The sequence below is a fragment of the Zophobas morio genome, unplaced genomic scaffold, assembly GCF_036711695.1.
Source record: "Zophobas morio isolate AGI-343-1 ecotype UQ-CSIRO unplaced genomic scaffold, CSIRO_AGI_Zmor_V1 ptg000002l, whole genome shotgun sequence".
Lineage (NCBI taxonomy): Eukaryota > Metazoa > Arthropoda > Insecta > Coleoptera > Tenebrionidae > Zophobas > Zophobas morio.
This window is the reverse complement of record NW_026972107.1, coordinates 20,511,219-20,533,937: the sequence shown is the minus strand read 5'-3', so window position 1 is coordinate 20,533,937 and position 22,719 is coordinate 20,511,219. Positions and strand designations below refer to the sequence as shown.

The 22,719-nt window shown below is 30.6% G+C and overlaps 1 protein-coding gene and 1 long non-coding RNA gene across 7 annotated transcripts in view; one reads left to right on the top strand and one right to left on the bottom strand.

Annotated features, from left to right (window-relative positions):
• Ip3k2 (Inositol 1,4,5-triphosphate kinase 2) overlaps positions 1 to 22,719 on the bottom strand; it is a 94,748-nt gene that overhangs the window by 48,738 nt on the left and 23,291 nt on the right. Inside the window, exon 1 of one of the 6 annotated variants that reach the window (XM_064057511.1) lies at positions 8,784 to 8,960. The exons of the other annotated variants lie outside the window; for them this stretch is intronic. The gene's annotated coding sequence lies outside the window, so the exon portion shown is untranslated. Of the gene's footprint in view, positions 1 to 8,783; positions 8,961 to 22,719 lie in introns of those variants that run through there. 6 annotated transcript variants of the gene reach the window in all.
• LOC135130197 (uncharacterized) overlaps positions 1 to 22,719 on the top strand; it is a 67,950-nt gene that overhangs the window by 40,105 nt on the left and 5,126 nt on the right. The gene's annotated exons all lie outside the window — the stretch shown is intronic.

Genomic DNA, 22,719 nt, shown 5'->3' with positions numbered 1-22,719 from the left:
GGCTTCCATGCAAATCTACTCGCCGAGTAAACGCATTCCTGTGTGACTTGACATATGCGCAGCGTTTCTTTGAGTAATTGCTGTCATCCGATCGATTCGATAAACCGTCGAAATGAATTTGTTATTATTCGGCCAGCAATGCAAATTAACATAGCCAATAAGATTTAATTGCTTGTTTTATGCAAATCTGGTGGAAAGCTGCATCGCGATAAGAAACGTGGTTCGGGTTATGATTTGCCATCGAAAAAACAAACGAAAGCGTTCAGGGAATGGTCAAGATAGATGTTTATTGCATGCGTTTGAGAGCACACAACGTATTTACACCGTTTGAAGAAAGAGCAGTTTATCATGTTGCACAACGCAAGAGATGGAAGATTTCGATCGCAGCCACAAGAAAAATTCGAATGAGAACCTCTAGGTTCACAAAAAATTTAACTTCATCTGATGGTTTATATTAAATTGAAAAGAATATCGCATATCTAGTAATTACTACTTTACGACTTATGCGAAAAAACTTGTTTCATTTCAAAAATGGTATGGTATAAATTAAAAAAAATGTAAACATATACTGAAAGAGGGAGTACTTAGGCGGCAGCATTCCGATGCTTTTAATTAGAACGCACTCTGAATCTAAATAATTAAAGATAAAAAAATACTACGATGATTAATTGTGTTATTTATCTATGGAAATTTTGCACCGTCGGTGTACTTACAAAATAAAAAATAAAATGGAAAATGTAAATAAAAATAAATTATATATTTACTTTTTATTTATAATGTACAAATTACGTCAGTATATGGCTCATAAATCATACAAATTAACTAAAACTCACCATTGTACTCATTAAACTTATATGCTAGTCTTTTATGTGCATTCATAAAGTCTTACACTATCACTTTATGCTACCATAAAATGATGTCATAAAACTTCTAGCAAAACATATTAGCTAAAAAGAAGAAAACTTATTCTACGGTCAACAATTTTACAAAACGTTATTACAACGTTTTTTACTTACATGGGAACCGTAACGACCATGCAGATAAGTTTAATCAGGTAATCATCGCAAAAAAATCAATCACAAAAAAAAGAAAATTTATTGAATACCCATTTCCACTGATTGGCATTAACGCTGCCAATTATTTAATCAGTTTTAATGAAGTCATGTAATGATGGTTCTCCTCTTAGTATGTATGTTTCTCATTAGTAAATCATACGTTGAATAATGTAAAACTACAGAGAATTAATAGACAACATTAAACATCGCGAAGAAAAATTAAAAAAAAAGAAATGAAAGAAAAATGATCATCGTATGAATATAGTGTACACTGTAACAATATTTTTCGAACAGTGTGGGTACTGTATTTAACAACCTAGTTATAAATTCGTCTAGCCTACACATATATAGATTTCGAAATATTAAATCAAAATATTTGCTCTAATTAGCTTCGAAAAGTGTCATGTTCACCTTTTTTCCGAAACTTTAACAGTGATGAAGATTAGTAACCCATTTTTTTGATCTATTGCAATGAAAGAGCTAACTTTAAATTACGAAAATTTAATTTATGTATAAAAAATCCCATACAACACGAAAGGTCTAATTTTAACAGCGGATAGAGTTACTTAATTTCCATAACGTGAACAAAGTTTAATTCTTGGTGACATTTAAAAATTATGTCTTGTGCTAACAACGTTAAAAAAAGTTCATCATGACTAGGGACGCGATTTATTATATTATATATAATTTTCAAATAAAGAATTGGTCCTTTTAAAGCATTTGTATTAATTTAGTCGGATTATAATTACGATTCATATTTTTTAAATAATTTGGTAAAATGAACTTTGAAAATTCTTTCGCCGTGCTAGCTGCCCAACAATCAAATCTGAAAAACGTAACTACAACATAAAATATGTATTTAATTTTTGGTGAGGATAAAGGGCAACTTTGAGGGTTATGGTGTTAGCATCTTATTTCGTCATAATCTTAAAATTATTGAGATTTCCATACTTCCTTCATTATTTTAAAACCTTAAGTAAGTAAACGTGGTACTGTGTATAAAAGAAGTAGCATAGACCAATAAATATAAATCAAAAAAACTATTATTAAGTTAGTAGCAAAAAATGATTACTAGAAGTCGATCTTAATCTCAACAATCCATTTAATTATTATTAACGCTATACACGCTGCACGAACTCCCAACATGCCATCTTTTTTAATTGGAGAATATTCAACTTTACACAACGATCCTCTAGTTCAAGGAAATCTTTAAATGCTTGTAACAATAAAAATATTGTGTTAAAACGATTATTTTTATCTAAAAACCTTGAATTTGAATTTATTTTAATGGAATAACACAAGTTCAACATTAAAACCTGTTGTTTTATAAGAACGTCAACAAATTATTCAATACTGAAATCCAATATCTCAATTTTTTATCTTACTTTTTATTCATTGTTTTATCGATATTACTAATATAGTTGTGATACTTAATACTGCTGTCTACGGCACTGTAACCTATTTGCATTCACAAAACGACGTTACTGATTTTTAAATTCTTAGCACAAAAATGTTCTTGACTTTCCGTAAGAAAAAAATGCACCTCAATTAAGGAGCTAAAGACTTAACTAGGAGCAATAAATCAGGACTTTGAAATTTGTCCGTTGTTAATTATCACGCTATGAATTAATCAAACGTCAATTTATGAAAAAAATCCATCTCGACGAAGAGTGTTTTAACAAATTTGAGGCACGAACCAAACATTTTACATGTAGGTATACCTACAACACAGAAAATATACGATGTCATTTGTCATATTCATTTAATGATTCTTTTTGGGTTTCAATGGTTTGTGGATACCCAGTCACTACTGGAGAATTCGTTTTAATTTCACTTTTTGCCTAAAAATATTTCCCAAAAACTAATAATTGTTAAACTAACTAATAAAAATTGTGTGGACTTTCTATTAGCTATACACCACACTTACGGAAGGTCAACGTATTCATAATTGCAGTCTCACGAAACTGCTGATAATTTTTTGGCTACCCTGTGTTTATCTCCCATCGAACTCGACCCAGCCGATAACGTGAAAAAATTCATACGTCAAAATTAATCGCGTCGATTTGAATATTTGATAAATTTAGTGGTATTCAACATGTAAACTCTGCCAATAATTTATATAATTTATGAGGTTATAAAGCTGTTATTATAACGCATCTGGTAATTTAAATTTAATAACGCAACGGCGACCAAATTTCTAAAATCATTAGCGTCTTATCATAATAAAATTTTAATGACACCATCATTATCGGCCCCCCGTTCGCGATTAGATGATGATCGGTCCTTGATAAGAATCCATTTTTGCGCATTTTTAAGCGGATTACGGGGAAAGTACAACCGGCATATATTAATATAAAAATTTCGAAAGTTGTCGCTTGTGCAGCGGAAAAAATCTGGCCGCAACACAAAAGATCGGTAATTAACACGAAAAGAATAGCATCTAATTTGGTTTCTGACATTTACGAGCGAATTGTACGTTGTTCGACAACGGCCAGAGGCGGCGCGCGCAAAAAATCCCAATTATTAGGCCCACTACAAACATTAATTAACACTTTATCGGTTCGTGTCATCTTGAACCGTTGTGTTGTTTGTTTGGGTATAGATAGTGTCGTTCCTCTGTGACCTTTTGCCGTAGATGAAATGAAATTCACACTTTCTCCCGCCATGCACACCTTGCACAAAAGGCGCGAAATTAGAATAATGTGCTGATCAGCGGAATGTCAGTTAATCAACCTGACACTAAATTAACTGCATCTTAACAGACCAGTCATTAATATCGTTAGTATAATCATTTTTAATTAAATTCTCATTTTCGTAAGTGGAGATCGTAGATCTACTGTCAACGACATTCATAATAGTTGCTACACAAACGTGACAATAACTAATTAGGTTGCATAATTATTTTTAGAAACAATCTCTGATGCATCACTGCTAATAATTTTATTCAGCGCAAGTTCCAATATCATTGTTGTACAATTGCAATCAACATTTTTAGTGATAAAAAGTTAAAATCATGTTTTGTTAAACTTCGATCTTGGTAATTAATAAATTCTTCAATACAGGCACTGGTCTTTATAAAAATCCCTAAAATATGTGTATAGTATAGGCATGGGAAACTGTTCTTCCTTACTACACAGAACTTTTTTTTTTGATAACTTAAAAGCTCATTTATTTATGACAACTGGACAGGACTAAATTGAAACTAAATATTTGTATTTTCCTATAATCGACGGGTCAAAAATTTGTTTTCGTTCGGAAACAAAAAAAAAACAACTTCTGTGAAACTGAGGGACATAAAATGCTGTTTTTTTTTTGTAAGTAGGTTGAGATTTTTTGTTTATCTACTCGCATTTAAGGACAGTTACAATTAATGCATAAAATGTACATATGTGCAATAAAATAGTCTTTCACTGTAGCATATTTAACCGAGTATAGATTTATTTATTTTTTTAATGTTTTGATTAATAAAATGTAGGATGTTTACGTTCTCAACGTTATGTCCCTGTTCCCAACTTTTCTCACCAATATTATTGTAGAAACCGCAAATGACAACAAATAGGTTAAACAAGGAAAAAAAGTGTAAAATAGATAAATAGATAAAAACAAAACCTATCCACTAAAAAATATTGACAACATAATTGGATAATGTGGTATTATTATGACTTACTGAAAAATCTGTGGCTAAAAATGTGTGTTTTTTATTGAAGATAATTTTTTAAATATGAACAGAACATCAGTCTGTTTATCCCAAACCGCTACAATTTTCCTTTAAAAATCTAATAACATAACATTAGAGTACTTATTTAAAAAATGACTAGGTGGTACTTCCGCATTTGGTCATCAGAATTATGCTAATAGTGGTAAAAGACTTGAGGTGAGTTAAATTAGAAAAAAAAAGGAAGAGAGATAATAACAATTCTATTTGTTCCACGCCGTGAGAATAAAGAAATATATATGCATTGCATTTAAAGTTAAATAAATAACTTGTTATAAAAATACATTTAAAGAAAGACATTTCAATCTTTTGACTTGCAACCATTTTTCTTATTTTTCTTGTGTACTACAGTATATTTTTAAATATTTGAATACATAAAATATAGTTTTTAGAGTCGATACACAATGTTCCAAAACATATCATCAAATTTTGCAAGTTTTACAACATCTGAACATTCATAATAACTATAAATATTTTTGTATGTTTTATGTACTTGGCGTAATATCCAGGCAACTCATTGCAACAGAAATTAGTTAAAATGTACAACAATTATTGCCAATTTTAACTTAAGGCGAGTCCCTACCTTTTCCACTTGTTTATTACACTTTGAGAATGTATTATTCTTTTTAAAGTTTTTTGAAATTTTTCATTACGAATTCAATATCTCAATTATTTACGGAAATTTTGAAACAACAAAATCTCTAAACATTACGCGGAAAACATTGTCGATTTATTTTATTGAAAATGAGATACAGTAAAAGCAGCTTCTTCGACATAAGTTTCACAAACAAATAAAATTGTCAATATTACCTGGAGAATGTATAGATAGACTTTTATAAGCTGAAAACAGTGGTGAAAACTGCGTTACAAAATTTCCGTCAATAATAGAGACATTAATTTTTAAAAATACGTGACTGAAAATTTCATCAAAATGGTAAAAACCTCTCTTGCGTTATATAACGAAAGGTGTGGATAGGTTATATTTAAAATAATAATAAGTCTATTAATAACGAAAAAACTAATATATATAATCTTCTCTTAACTAAAATAAGATGAAAATGTGGTACATTTTACAGATGTAATTAGAAAAGTTTGAGACTATAAATTTTGAATATTTTTTTTAATGTTTGGACCACGTACATAAATTTATAAGAATAGGTAGTTTAGTAAACTTTTCAAAGTACTCTTTCCTAATTGATTGCTGGTTGTCTCTGTATTTCAAGATATCCTGTGATTTTTTAAATTTCTGCTCAATTGGCTATTAATGCAGAAATTTAATAAATCACCTGATACCATTTTACGAAATAAAATTATTTGAAATTAATGCCTTTACTCGACTTAACGCGAAACATTATTAAGAAATTGGAATGATTAGTAAAAATCAATAAAAAGTTTCGGACCAAATTAAAATAAAAAACAACTTTTTCCAAAATTTAAAAAAGCAAAATAGGTATTTATTTTTTATAAAGGCGTACAAGTTTTTCCTTGTTCCCTGTGTGTTTGTCAAAAACGGATTTTTTGAACGCACTATAATTAATATATACTGATCGGCAAAAAAACGGTCACCCGGAAATATTTCGCAAAACCACTTTAAAAATTATTAATTTAACTAGTGATTATTATTTTAAGTATTAAAGAACCATTCACTATTGAAACAGGATGTACACATAGCTAAAAAATAGACAAAGAATGCAGAATTAAATTTATTTAAGAAATAGAAATAGAACGGAATTTCAGTGTGTCCGTTTTTTTGCCGATCAGTATATAGAGGGCTTTTTTAAATGATTATTATTATACATCGAAGTGGGCACTGATTTGTTCCGCCTCGTTCGGAATGTGTAACTATGTATAATGGAAACGAAACCAAATTTATTAAAACTTTAAAAAAATCCACCATCACAAAGAAGTGCCAAATCTACAGAAGTTATAAATTAATTAAACTAAAGAAAATAAATTAATTTTAATATATAATTCCGTTGCAATATAACAAAGAAATTTGTAATGGGCCACTTCGTTATACTTAAAGTGTGCTAAAAAAATCTTGTCTGCTTATAATTTTGCCGAAATTATTTTCTAAATTATAATGTTATATGTGGCAATTTAAAAAGAAGCAAACCATGTAAACCTTTTAAAAATGTGTTCATTTTGTTTATTTTTTGGTCTCTTTAAATTATTTAACCTTTTATAAATAACATTTCCATGTATACCTTACCGTAAACGTCGACAAAATACTGAGCAAAATTTACGGTAATCGAAAGATGTAAAATTTCAATGTAGGTGTTTCATGTGGCGTGTTATATGTTCCTATAAAATGTAAATGTACTAAATACTTATTACACTGTCCTATATAATATAACAACAATGAAAAAAAAATCATTGAACGAGACAAGTGTGGGTGCACCGAATTGCGTTTCAACAATCCTAAAAAACGTAATGCATTTTATAGTGCAGTATATTGTCAGATTTTATCTACAACTGCCATCATTTTCCATCTCCAACATTATTCAAATCAGGATGAATTCGCGGCTGGAACAACATGAAAAAACGATTTCCACGTATTTTATGAATTTAAGATTTTATAACATTCGGGGAAGTTACAACAACGTTATGTTTATACCGTATCTACTAGTAAAACGGCATCTAAAGTAACATAACACTACTTTTTGTAATTAGAACTTTTAAAACAAATCATAAACATTTTAGTTGCGATTATATCCCTATATTTACGTCTTCACTTACCACTCTCAGAAGTAAAATTAAATTAAGGATTCCACATCAGTGAAGACGTTAAATGAGCCATTACCGAGTTTACAAAAAGAAGACAACACAGTTAACCGAGAAGTCTTAATTAATCATTTAGGAATCATTATATTAATTGTCACAACAAAGAGATTGGGGACACATTTTTTCCTGTCAAGTGAGAATAACATGAAAAAAACATAAATTCAGTGTAATTAAAGAAATATGCAAATAGACACATTTCGGAAAAACTGATAACATTTCAAACGTGTATTTACAACAAATTTTAAGATGATTACGTAAATAGCAAGCATTGCAGCATTGTAAAATTTAATTGTTCATTTGCAATTATCAGGAATGATGTACACAGTCTTATAATTTTATGAAGCTTTGAAATTAAGCGTTTACGATTAACACTACTTAATTCTATGACGTACTTGCGAAAAATTAATTAAAATTCTTGTTATAATGAGTAGCGTCTTCCTAAACTCTCACAATTTAAAAATAATAGTAGCAAAACAGGACTAAAACAAAATAATGATCCTTATCTCCTTAGCGATAAAATTTTCTCACATTTCAATGTAGTTGTCTTGTCCAGTTTGTCAAAAACACCTTAAGCCTATACTTTACTAACAAAATCAGCACAACACATGAATTTACGGCTGCAATAAACTTGTCCATATCACCACTGAAACCAATTTGAATAATTTAATTTGAATGAAAGATAAACATCTGTGATCCAGAATCATATGGCACGATCTGTATCGCTGCTGGCTAAAAAGTCGAAATTTCCATGCCCTCGCTCCTTCTAATGATTTATTAACATTCAATTGACAAATTAATTACTCCATCCTCCCGTTCCGAATATTAAACGCGGACATGAGCCTGATAAATGTCTTCGATAAGTGTTTTTTTTTTCATTTGTTGAGTTAGAAATCGATCGAGCGATTAAACGCAAGAACCACCTCATTTAATCGACGGCTGTCTTTTCGAGCCATCAGGTGGAGCACCGAATTTGACACGTGTCGCGGCTTAACCCTGCACAACCGACCCATCAACACGAACACATGTTAACAATGTTTCCGTTTTTTCAGCCGATTTACGTCAGAGAATAATCCGAAGCACATCTGGATTTGTTTAGGCGACTTTTTGCGAGCTTCCGTCGAAAATATTCCTCCGATGCGGATAAAGCACCTGAGCTTCGGGCTCACACAATTAGCGCGCGATTTCGCAATTAGCTATCTTGAGTGCGACCGATTAACGCAATTAATTACCCGATGAGAACCTTGTGAAATGAGCGCTGTTCACCCTAGCGAGACGACGATTTTTCCAAAACTCCGACAGAAATAGGCACTTTCATCCTTGGCACTAATCGTTTGATTTTTGCGGGTTTTCGAAGATGTTCGTGGGTTTTTGCGCGAGCGCGCTTTTATCTGGCCGAGATTTCGGTCCAGACAACGCGAAGTTTTAGCCAGTACTAACAGCCTACCCACACATAAACTCGGGCCTACCTATGGTTGATACTATCCATACTACCAACGGTTGTGTGAGCTGCTGGTGTCATTCAAACTGAGGACACTAATGCAATAACCCGCGTAATCGCGCTATTACGGGCTAATGAATTGATAATTACGGTTTTTCGATGTCAACAGACCGCGGAAAAACTGGAGAGAAATCTGCCCGGAATCGTGAAGGGGGCAACAAGCACAGTGGCGTATCAATTATCAGAAAGCGACTCTTTGCGTAAAAATACTTTCAAACTTATCTGCAACAAATTCGCAAATCAATTTAAAAATAAATACGAAAATTGGGTTGTATTGGGTTGTACCAAAAAAATTATGAAAAAATGTGTAACAGGGGATTTTCTTGCAACACGAATTCAGAAATTCAAATACTATTTTAGAACAATCCGTAACATCTGGTGTTTAATATTACTTAACTTTTCTAGAATATATTCAACCTAGTGTTAGAGTTTTGCGTTCATAGTGGAATAAATGAAAGTATTAACTGCAAATTAAAATTAGAGACAACATAACATTATCGAAGATTTTGTAAATTACGATATTTCTGGCGTATGTTTCGTTGAAAGTAGTATGTTCTAGAACTGTCACATTTGGTACAAACTTACATTACTGTATTGCGTCCTACTGTATTTCGAACCATTTCCATTATTCACATAGCGCTGGTTTCGAAGAATTTTCTTGTTAGTGTAACACCCGCATGGTTAATTTTGTTAAGCTCTGTGTATCTCCAACCGTATAAATAGTTAAAAGTTATTACATATACACAATTTAAATGTAATAAAAAACGCATCAATACACGATTGTTGTTTACTTGATACATTTACAGGAAAATAGTAAATTAACCAAATGAAATAACATACCATAATACAGTACAATTATGGTACTATTTAGTTAATATACTTATTTATCACCACAATACCTAAGCAAAACCTCTGATCTGGCAAAAAAAACCAATCCTAATGTTTCAACAATACAATTTGCAATAACTTTAAATGATTATTTTGAATGTACCAATTTCTTTAGTGTTGAACTGTTGCACATAAATCAAACAAGTGACCTTTTGCGAACTTTGTATTTGGTGATTGAATAATTAAAAAATGTAAAATTCGACAATTACTTTATTCGATAACGATTTTTAACAGATAAATAAGTCTGAATAGTTTTGAAATTAGTTGTTTCTACAAAACTTTTAAAACATTATTAATCTGTAAGTTACTTCTAACAGAAAATAAAATGTTTGCTAAAACATAACGAATTTTTTTTCTGCCAGCCAAAAATAATATACCAAACGCAGCATTTAATTAATAAACGAATCCAGCAGATGACAATTATTCTAAATGGAATATTTTTATCTGTTGCAATGTTTGGCTTCATTATTATTATAAAATTCTTATCTCTTTGTGTAAAAAACATAAATAAATAAATGTAGATATATTTATTTATTTTCCGAATTGTAATATTTTTTTATCTAACGAGTTGCATACGGTCGCTGCAAAAACAGTGGATCAGGTGTATTTAGGGACAGATACTTAATATTATTTAGCTTCATTTTTGGTTTTCATTTTAGTAAGTAAGTTATATTTATTCGTCCTAGAGCAGAGACTTTACAGTTGTCAAAAAAGGCAAAAATTAGTAACAAAATAAAAACTTTATGTAAAAGTTTATCATTCCATCTTAACTACAAAAGAATACAATCTAGATCTCCTAAAAATTATATTGCAAAAATTCTTGAATGCTATGAAACCAATTATTAATTAGGAAGAACTTTTTTGGATTTTGGTAAAGAAAGACTTCCTAATTTTTTGACAGTTTATTATAAAATTTGATAGATAAATATGCTGCATTGGTAAATTCTAGAACTTTCATATGTAAAATCAGTACTTCTCCTTTGAAATTTTTGGTAAAATGAATAATACCTTGTATTTAATGCATTCACGAAATGAAATTTTTACACCGCAATTTTATTTTTATTAATTTTTGTTAAAATAATGAACTAAGCGTTGATAACTTGATATGTACAGTGAATATTTAGGTATATAAAACTTAGTAGCTTCTTTGACACTATAAGCTTCATTTTACTGTATCTCATTTGTGACAAAAAATTCGACAATGTTTCCCGAGAACTTATAAAGTTTAATAAGCTAACAGTGGTGAAAACCGCGTTGCGAAATTTCCTTAAAATAATTGACATATTGATGAAAAACTTCACCCAAACACTATACAGACGATGACAACAAACTAATTAAAAAAAACTGCTCTTGCGTTATATATAGAAAGTTGTTGACAGATATTATATATTATATTTTTGAGGACAAGAACCACAACAACCAAATAAATAAACCAAAAAAACATTTAATGAGACATTTATAAATTATAAATGAAAACAAAACCAATAAAAGAAAATCCATTAAAGACCAACTAAACACTAGAGAAGATGTTCAACATTCCTGCCTTGTGCATACAAGTAAGCTCGTAATGTTTCCAAATTTTTATCATTTTTTGTAAAAGTTAGGTAGTCATCAGTACTTGCTAAGATAAAACATATTTTGGCAAATGGCATACTCTCTAAGAAAAGAGAGGGCGGGCAAATGGGGCTAGTACTTGCTAAGATAAGACTGATTTTAGCAAATGACACAAATGCCGTATCCTAAGAAATTTAATTAAATTATTTTCCAAAAATAGAACAGCAAAATCCCCCAAAATTCTTTTAAACAATTTACAAAAAAAAATCTCCATGGGCTCCCAAAATAATACACCATGGGTACTCAAACACTGCGGCACTCAACACTTTTTCAAATTCGTAAAAAATGAAACACTAAAAGCTCAAAAGATTTTTTCAGGTTCATCCAGCAACAAAACACCAGATTCCTTTAAATTTATCGCAAAATAAAACACCAGGGGACCTAAAATTAACTGCGAACATTTTAAACTTGGGGATCTGAAAACTTTGACAAGGTAAACATTGTTGTCAAATGGAATTTTATCAAATTATTACAAGAACAACACAACCATATCTTTGTACATTCTAACTGAAATGGTAATTAAACATGATCATGGGCGAGGGAAATATGAACTAAAAATTTTATTACTAGTTATTGTGATAATGAATGTGTTGTGTAGTTATTAAACGTAGCAAAAGAACCAATTTAAAATCATTATAACTCCACCAAAATGTGAGACGGCATTTTTTTTACTATTTTTTCCAGACTCACCAGGAGACACCCGGTACAATTTTCAAATTTTACCACCGAATTTCACTTTTTGGATTCTATTTGATAAATAATAAGAACATGGTTTTACATTATTAGGACGAAATTGTAAAAAAAACGGTTTACAAATTAACCTTTCATGTGAAATATAATTGAGTGTCATTGTTATTGAAATAAATTATATAATTTGTTCCAGAAGGATTTTTCTTTTTTTAAAATATCGGATGCAGCGAAATCGCTTTGTATTAATTACTAATGTTATTTATATATCCTTTTTTAAAAAATCGGCACAACTAAAGCTATATTTACACAATCTGATGGGAAAGTTGAATTAGTGATACATCCGTTTATCAGTTTGGCTATGGAAGGAATGACTTTGTCTTTTAATAGTTTAACGATTACCACATTCGAGCCAAAAATATCTTTATTAGAAATATTTCTTATATCTGGACCTAAATTTGATTTTAGTATTGAATTTACGATTCCTTCCGCTATATTTGTAAAAAATTGATTAGCTAGATTAGGTGGGATGCTCGGAACATCTTGAATAAATACCGGTTCGTTGGTATTTATTTATTAAAGACCACACTGCTTTAGAATATTACGATTGTTTTTATTAAATTATCATTCGAAGTTATTTTTGTCTTGCATTTTAGTTTATAATGATTGTATAAATTCTTCGTATAATTTATAAGAATCGTTATCAGACTGAGTGTTTCGCGCATATTTTTTATTTCCGCAGGAAACCAAACAGTACTTTGAACTTTGCAACTTTCACATTTAATGTTTTTTTCGGGAAAAGCAGCTTCAAATGCATCTGACGGTATTTATGAAACTGAAAAATGTAATGTTTACATCTATTTTTGATTCAACAAAGTAGGGAATTGTATGCCTTGTATTGAATTTGTTTGACAACGTAATAACAATAATTCTAACATTATTTTCGTAATTTTAGTTGTGAACACGAACATCCGTCAAATTCGATAAATATTTATTAAATATTTTTTTAAGTTTACTTAATTACTGCTTGTTGTTTATTAATATCTAAACTAGCGCAAAAATCGTTATAAAAGTTACAGTACGGTAATTCAGTTATTATAAATTACGCAGCAATAGCAGCCTTTATATCTCCCAAACAGGTTCAATGTTTATGCAATTTTTTTACTGTGTGGTAGTATAATAAATTATTTATATCATAACAGAATAATAGTTTTAGTGTCGTTTTTGCAGCTCCTATAAATTTGCTTACAAACTGATACAAAGCAAAGCGTCTCTGTTTTATGGCGACATAAAGTTTCCCTATTATTTATTTTGCCGCGTAATTGTGTGTAAAAAAGCTTTTGGTGTTCTTTTCGAGTAAAAATTTGTAGTCGCATTACGCTTAACTAATTACCAAATAGAGTGGCCACGTTAAAGCATGAAGTAAAATTAAAGAAATATCATAAAAATCACAATGAAGTCCAGGATATGAACAAAATTTAACAGTGCATTAAATGTTACTATTGAAAGTGCTTATAATAGTTTGATAACTAAGCTAAATTTATTACTACGTTTTAAAACAGTTTTTTAAATTATACACCTCTGCTTATAAAAATTTCATCTTTCACGTTATTAGTTTTAGTCTGCTTGTATGAAAAACTTTAACTTGACAGTTCTATTTTCAAGAGGGTTCTGAAAGCTGTACAATACCTGCAATAAGTACACAACAAATATTACTTTTTAATTATATAACGAGAATAAGAAATATATGTAGGTATGTTTATTGTTCCTTTTTTTTTAAACTCCGGTGCTAATTTTTGAATGCCAGCGCCATGAGAATTTGACCTCAAATAGGAAAATGCTTTAGTTGTTCTTTTACATGTTTTATTTTGGGCGCAAACAGCTATTTCTACTTTCGCATCTTAAACAGCTTTTTACGAAGTAGCATTCAGTAAAAGTATGTGGAGTGTCGTTGAATGAATATGGAGGAACCTACACATTCAGAAAAAGTCATCAACATCTCTATTCTCTACATTCAAGCGACTCTGAAGTCAGCCACAAACCGGAAACGTATTAAAAAAGATATAATTGACTAGTTTTGCAAGATAATAAAAAATAACGATTCTGTTCAAACTGTAGACACATTGTAACCATTCATCTTGCATTAGTTACAAATTTATTTCGCTGTTTACATAAATATAAAACGTGTTTATCATCATAATTTATTTTTCGTTTCTGTAGTTTAGAGAAATTGGTTTACATAACGTTAAAATTAAAATTACAGTTACTGTGTCATCGCAGAAGTAAATCTGTTAAGCGCTTAAACTCATTTTATTCGAGAAATTTGTAGTTCAAATTGGCTCTTTTCGATAAAACGTACCTAAGTTATTCACTTTTGAAAAACTGATCTGACTATAAAGTATTGTTTGTGCAACTTTCCAGTCTTTACTGTTATTTGTTTCAAATATATAGCATATGAAATAAATCAAAAATCAAGACAGGAGAAAAGTAGAAGCCAGATGTAGGTATATACAGCCTGTTATTGAAAGGTACGTACAAAATAAAATCGGCAATTGGTCTCGAAGTATCGGTGCTAAAAGTTAAACAAAGTTCAGGTAAAAGTCTTCTCCTTTTAGAGATAAAAATTATTAAAATTTATGTCCAAATTCGTTGTACGCCTCTGATAAAAACATCATCTTTCGTTTCTATAGCAACATTTAGTCTTGACAAAAGTTTTATTGTTACAGTTGCTAGGATTTACTAAAATAAATTAATTTTACCTATTTATCCTTCAGTAGCGTCTAAAGAGGTTGGATAAGGGTTAATTTTCCCCTTATAATTTTGATAACACAAAATAAGTTTTTCCGACTTCTTAGACTTCGCTAAGCACTGTCCATTTTGTTGTACGTACCTTTCAATAACACCCTGTATATGCTGCGCAAGTTTCCTGAATATATAACTAACTCGAAAATATTTTTAGTGACTGATTACTGTTTTAAATACTGTCATTTCTTTGTACCTCTAATTGCAATATATGGTAATTGTTAACGTAATAAACCACGTTTCTACATACACAAGAAATGACACGTTATTTTCCATTACATCATTTTCCTACACTTTACACGTTTTTGTGGTATTTATCTAGGGAAATGTAACGTCAGTTAAAACGCAATTAGAAAGAAATGACATCAAATATAATAACCACACAACGTTTTAAAGTTCTTACGTATGCACAACGTCTTTGTTTTTTTGATTTAATGATGTTATTTATTTTACGACGTGTTAAATCTAATATGAACCCAAAAAATATGAAACACATAATCAGAGAAAATAAATGCAAATTAAAATTTTACGACGTTTCTGATGAAGGTATGAAACGTATGGATTTTTGCATAATATGGGTAAAATTAGTCACAGTAACATTAAAATAAGCGCTCTGAGATAAAACGGTATTTATGGCTTCCAAATTATAGGCTTGTTTCCACAATGTTGTTTCACAGTACATATATAAGAAAATTGCGACATAATTAATGAATAATACCGTATAATCAACCAAATTGGACATCACAGAGAACTCAAACGTAGTTTATATAAACTCCATATCAACGTCACAATTGTCATTGTTAAATGAATTCACGTCTGTCAGTACAAATTGTAAGTACTAATCGACTTTTGAAGTATTCAATTTGCACACTGTTAAGTTACTAACATAAGTATCTTCCTCATTTAGTTTATTCAAGCATATAAAAATAACATTTTTTTATTCGACACTACTGCCACTATGCAAATTAATTTCACTCCTTTCTAACACTTTGGGTTTTGATTGAGTTTGAATGTGTCTGAGATTTTAATTACGCTGTCGTTGACATAAAAGTAAACACAAAGTTAACGGCGTCCCCACTACAATTCCCAACATTGGATATAAAATTTATTTTTGAAAACATCAAAAATTTTTTCGTAAAGTAATACTATTGCATTTTTAAGTTTTCAAAAAATTAGTAAATACCACATTCAGTTATCAAAAAATGTAACAAAAAAGTCAAAAGCGATATTTATGGTTCCAGTCGAGGACTTCTGTAAAATCAAGGTTGCAACCCAAACCTAAAATTTTAAAAATTACATTTTAAAAGCAGTACGATGTATAGGTACTAAAGACACTATTTTTGTGTACTAATAAAATTTTATGACCCTATTAGTGTCATTTAGTTCAACAATGATTGAATAACCTTCCCGCTAGGGAACATCGTCAATCCTTCACAGTCAACGCGTACCGCATTGAACGTGCGTAAATTTCAGGGTTGTATTCATAAATGTTTGTTCGTAAAGATTTATTCGCATAGAAAAATCGTCGTTTACCATAACTGACTTATTTTACAATGGAATTTACAAAAGTATCGAAACCTTTTGTGCATGAAGTATAAAAAATTAAGAACACGACATGATTTTTTAACATTAGAAAAATTGACAGTGTGGTGAGCCATTCTTGATTTGATCAATAAAATAAATTGAGTCCTTCATGATATTTTTAATAATCCTGTATAATCCATACTTAAAATATGAATGTATCCATAAACCATATATGTACTCCTAATATTTTGCATATTTTGAGAGAAGTTGTTCAGCAAAATTTTGAGTTGACGTCATTATTTTTATGGAAGGGGATAAACGGTAAATTTGGAATGATAAGTCCTATCAAACAATGTTGATTTTATAATATTAATTTTGGTGTATATTTGGGGGGGTCTTGAAACCAACAACCAATATCGTTTTTACGTAGCCATTTGAGACCGGTTTTGTGTATTTTAATAAACTTTGATTAAAGATTTAGGTATCAGATAACCGAAGATTCCAGATCATTCGATTTTGCAGGTTCAAAGTTAAATTGTAAAATATTGATATACAGTTGTGATTTTTTTTTAATGTGAATGTAAAGTTTAATTGGCGTTTATCAGCTACACAATATTCATAAAATTTGACAGCAATTGCTTCACTAGTTTCGTAGACTATTTGTCTAATAAAAATCGACACAGGCAGTCGACAGACAATCAGACGGAAAAAGCAGATCTATGTTTTCCCACGCTAGAGGTCATGAAACCTCCATACCCCTTAAGTTACGCTCGGAAAGTAAGAAAATCAGAGATTTTGCATAAATAAGAAATTTAAAGTTAAGCTGCTCCATACACAAGTTTGTTAGAAATTATCCATAGCCATGAACACATTAAAATCATCAAACAGCCGTCTGCATGTACCAGATGCTTTGGTGTGGAAGAATCAAATGTCAATCTATGACATTTTAATTTTGATCTAATCACGTATCGTACAATCAACATAAAAACTATTAGTGTTTAAAAGTAGGATACTGTTCAAACTGTTTGAAACCGTGCGGAAAAATGGTTAGTTCAATTTTGTTGAAAGATTGGTGATGAAATCTCCATTTCCGCAATAGATTTCCATTGATCTTCATTGTTTTCATTTTCAGCGAATCAGTCAAGATTGATTTAACATAAATATAATCTTAAGATGATGAGTGATACACACAGAGTGGTCGTTATTTTTATCCCCTAAATCATAATTCGTTTTTCTCCTTGAGTGCATTTGTTTAAATTTTTTGTAGATTGTGATTTTAATGTTCTTAGAAAATACACAAAATGAACTGGGATTGGAATGAAAAAATGTGAATTTTCTAACACTTGATCTGATTTCGGGATTGTAGAATTGAGTGAAATTATCCAAAAATGGTTCTTGTAAACAAGCTAGTTATACAGTTATCCAGCTTGTATCCAAATGAATATTTCAGCTGTTGTGATGCAATCATTTGGTAATTACTATCCAATTAGCGCACTCGTTTAACTTATCAAAGAAAAATCTTTTTTATCTGTTTAAATTAGTTTTATATACGACCAATAAATAATATAGATTATATATGTGACTTCTGCTATACAAAATCAAGTATTAATCTCAGAGGGACTAATAATGATCATTATTACACCACTCTGTCGGAAATAAGATGATTATAGCCCATACTATTTGAAAGCAATAGATAAAATTGCTATAGTACACCTATTAACACATTATTATCTTACTCGTGTGATTACGGAACTCGGTTAGAGTCTCATTGTAAGCAAACATCGTACTCTTAGGTGATAATATTTGCATCCCAGTTATAAACTACCTAAATACTATTTATTATCTACTACTCATCTAAGTTAAGTAACGTGAAATTACCGCATTCATCAAATGAGCGAAATAAGTTAGATTACCGCACGCATTTTTTAAAAAGTTTTTTACTTCCCGAGCATAAGCTATTCTAAAAGAGTCCATCCGACGAATGACCACTTTCATGTTTTCTCGACGTTTCATAACCCCCAGAGTACGAATAAGTAGATCTCGCGTTTTGATTGTTGTCAAACTTTATACGTAGGTATACTAGGAATATCGTGTCAATGGTAAGACGCTAACAATTTGTGTAATCATCCCCACCAACAATCTGATGACGTCGTCTCAAAATTTTGCTTAAAACGTGCTATATAAATTTAATAAAATAAGACACTCCTCTACTTGTGATTTATGAATTTGCCTTGATTTTATTAGTTATTGTTATAATTTTTATTGGTCAATATGATGGTTAGCTTTCCACCTAGAAGGTCCGGAGTTCGATCTCTGAGAGTATTCTATCCTGTGACTGGTTTAGCTGTACTTACTTTAGCAATCCATTCATATTTCTACTTTATATGACAAGGGTTATTTTGATTTTATAATTCTTCGAAGAAGTTAAAATTATTGGACTATACTTCATATCACTACAGATATATTTTGATTGTAACTTATAGGGGTTATCATAGAAAACAAAATTCGTAAAATCGAATTTTATAAATTTTCGAAAAAGTTGAATACGTACTTCAGGGGCGAGGAAAATTCAGTTGAAATAACCTTATACCATTTTTTTTTTTATTAAAATTTCCTTACACATTTTATTTATGTTAAATCTAAAATTTCAAGAGGTATAGCTGAAACATTTGTGTTTTTTTTTTGACATATTTAAAAATAATCGGTAAATGAACCGTCTTTATCAAATCAAAAAATAAATTCACTATACAAACAAATAAAATCAGATCAGTGAAACTGTAATCTGGGTAACAAACAGTGTGAGTATTACACAATCTACTACAATTTGTAACGTTTGTAACAGAATGAATGAATTCACGAAACAGTTCATTTTTTTACGAGTTCGCAAAATTGCACGCGTTTGGTTTATACGCTGTTCGGTTCCTCCTTACTAATTCAATTCGTTCTGCAAATGATATCGTTTTGGATAATAGTGTGTTATGAAGTTGCATTTTCTTTTTTTATAAGCAGTCGACCACACACCCATCATCACATAGTAGTAATCAACGACGTCAACAGCATAATTTAATAATATTACATTCATTACTTGCGTGCGGAATTTAAACTCAGTTCTAATAGTAGCACGATTTGCCCCCACGACTTCCCGTAATAAATTAGTGATCAAAATAAATCAAAGCTATTTTATCCATCCGATCGGGGGCGACCCCGAAGCGCCCATCTCAGGTCCCATTTATTCCAATAAAGGCAGATTGCGATTCGGCGATTATTTTTTTATTTGAATATAAAAATGGTCAGATTGCGGCCTTAAATAAGCGCAGCGCATATAAAACTTCTCCGAGCGAGATAAGTCCTTGTCGGTGGTCCATTGTTTTTCGGCCAGTTGTCGACAGTTTTTTTTCTTCGCGTTGCGAACAAATTGGAACCGCTCGCGGAAAAATCAAGACCCGTTAGCATCTCATAAATATTTAGGTGTAAAAATGGGCAACAATGACAAGAATATTGATTTATAACGACTTTGCGAGATTTTTCCACCTGCATCCAGTTGAGATTTGTTAAGTTGTCACCCTGGGCGCCAAATTGCGCTATGATTTATAGTGCAATAATGAAAGTTTCGAATTTCATGTCTAGCTGTGAGAGGCTGGATACCATTAAGCACAAGAGAGTTATTTTAATTAACGGCAATTAAGATGATGTAACTTTTAATAAACTCCATTATTATAGTTGACGGGCGGGAAAAAATCGGATGGTTAATGTGCCCCATAAATGCACGCCCACTTCCACAACCGACAAAGTCGGATTAGGTAAATACCATAAATAAAATGCTGCAAGTTTTTCCAATGATCCTGCTTATCGATACTCGTATATCAGGATGCAATCCTAATTTGGTGATTCGGAGTCTTTTATCAATATTGCACACAACGCATATTTTACTGAACCTCTTACGGCTACTCGATAACGATGCACATTGCAGAAACGGTGATATTTATTACAGCTGTAAATTCTGCACCAACATAAAAATTAAATTGGTCTTTTCATAATGGGTCATCAAATTCTTATTAGTGGATAAATGCGGGACAAAAACCTGTACGTCGAAAAGGTGGCGTGGTGGTCGCATTTCCTTACAATGTATCTGAATAATGCAGTCCGTGGGCTTTTTATGAGACTTGCTCCCATTTGCTTGGACTTGAGTACAAAACCAAATTTTATACACCATGGTTGGTAATAATAAGTCGCAAGATGTAAACATTTCACAGAACTGCCTTCCAAAAAAATCAAATCAATTGGATAGTCGTTAACTTTGATATAAAAGGTAGCGCTGGTCATACAATGCTATTAAAGTTATACGATATGAAAAAGATGATGTTGGCATTAAAGGCTGCTTTGCTACATCTGAAATTCAAGAGGATTTAACCGTTACGTGTTGTTCTTTAATTTAACATGATTTTTAACGAAATTGTTTTCGATACATTGACAAGTTACTATTTTTTTTTTTTTTTTTTTATAATTATGTACTTACATTTCTCAGTTATCAGACAATTTGGCCAACAGAGATGTAACAAAATAATACTGTTGTATGTAAATATGTTAAATAGCGAGTGTGCTGTAAGCACAGCACACGTAACAAAATTAGCTCGTCTTTATTGATGTATATTCAAGGATGATTAAATAGACTAAGCTTTTTCCTTATACAAAGCTTTCTCATCGAGATAAACACTAATTTAGTAATTTGTTAACAAAATTATTTTGGTAAAACTCAACTTTCTAAAGACGAAAAAATATATTGCTATATTCCACGATTATCAAAAAATGCTCCCCACAAAAATACCACAACGTATTTTTAAACTATAAAGTTCTTGCTTCAACACTTCAACAACAGTTCAAAATTAATAAGCTACATAATATTGTAATTCGTGTTCGATATTTTTTAACCTAACATTATCATTATCATTAATTTCTGTCGGCAATATATTTTCGATTCTTATAGCATATAAGTGATTATTAAAAGCAGAAATTATGCAAGTTGCATATAGATTATTATTAATATGACAACTAAATCCTTTAAAATTTGCTCGAATTAAGATAATTAAACGCCCAAATTTTTATATATTTTACACATTTCAGTTTTTACATGTTGTGATTATTTTGCATATTTTTTTATTATTCTTATTCTCCACCGCAATAGTGGCAAATGTCATTATAGTGAAAAAAAAAGTTAAAAACTCATTAAAAGTTATGCTATTTTTTTGGTTTTGTTTTTGATACAGAATATTTGTAAACAATTGGCTCGACATAGTTTGCGTGAATCTTTACTGCCCTGCGAAAATGAACTAACATTCCAGGTCAATCTATGAGATATCGTTAATTAAATGTTGTTCTACCTATCTGATAGGATATTAAATTAAAATTAAAGTTAAATTTAACACAAATCCGGTCAGTACCTACTACACTGACGGGCAAAAAACCGGCCACCCTGAAAAATTTCACAAAACTACTTTAAAAATTATTAATTTACTAGTGATCGTTATTTAATTAAAGAAGCATTCAGTATTGACACATGATGTGCAAATTAGCAAAAAAAGAAGACAAATAAACGCAGATTTAAATTTAATTTAACAAAATAACAGAAACAGACCAAGTACGATATTTTCTTAAAAAAAAACACTAAAGGAGGCTGTTGTTGTAAATAGTGTTGTTCATCATTTGACTATAAATTTAATTAATAAACGTTTTCACGCGAAAACAATTCCATTAACTCTTACAGTCGTCTCTCAAATTGTCGCTCTGTTTCTGTTATTTTGTTAAATTAAATTTAATTCTGCGTTTATTTGTCTTCTTTTTTTTTGCTAATTTATGCATTGTGTCAATAGTGAATGGTTCTGTAATAAAATAAGGGTCACTAGTTAAATTATAGTATATTAAAGCACGAGTTTCATAAGGCAAATATCAAGGCACGAATCCAAGTTTATAGAACCAACGGCGAAGCCGCGAGTTATATAAAGGATGAGTGCCACAATGGCCTTATGAACGAGTTATTTATACTATTTTTTCTACCGCGCACGTTTTTTCGCAAAATTTAGGTGAAATTTCAGTTTTTCTAAATCTGGGGGGAATTTTGTCGTGGTTGTTGATGGCTTAGTCTGACACGAACTCCG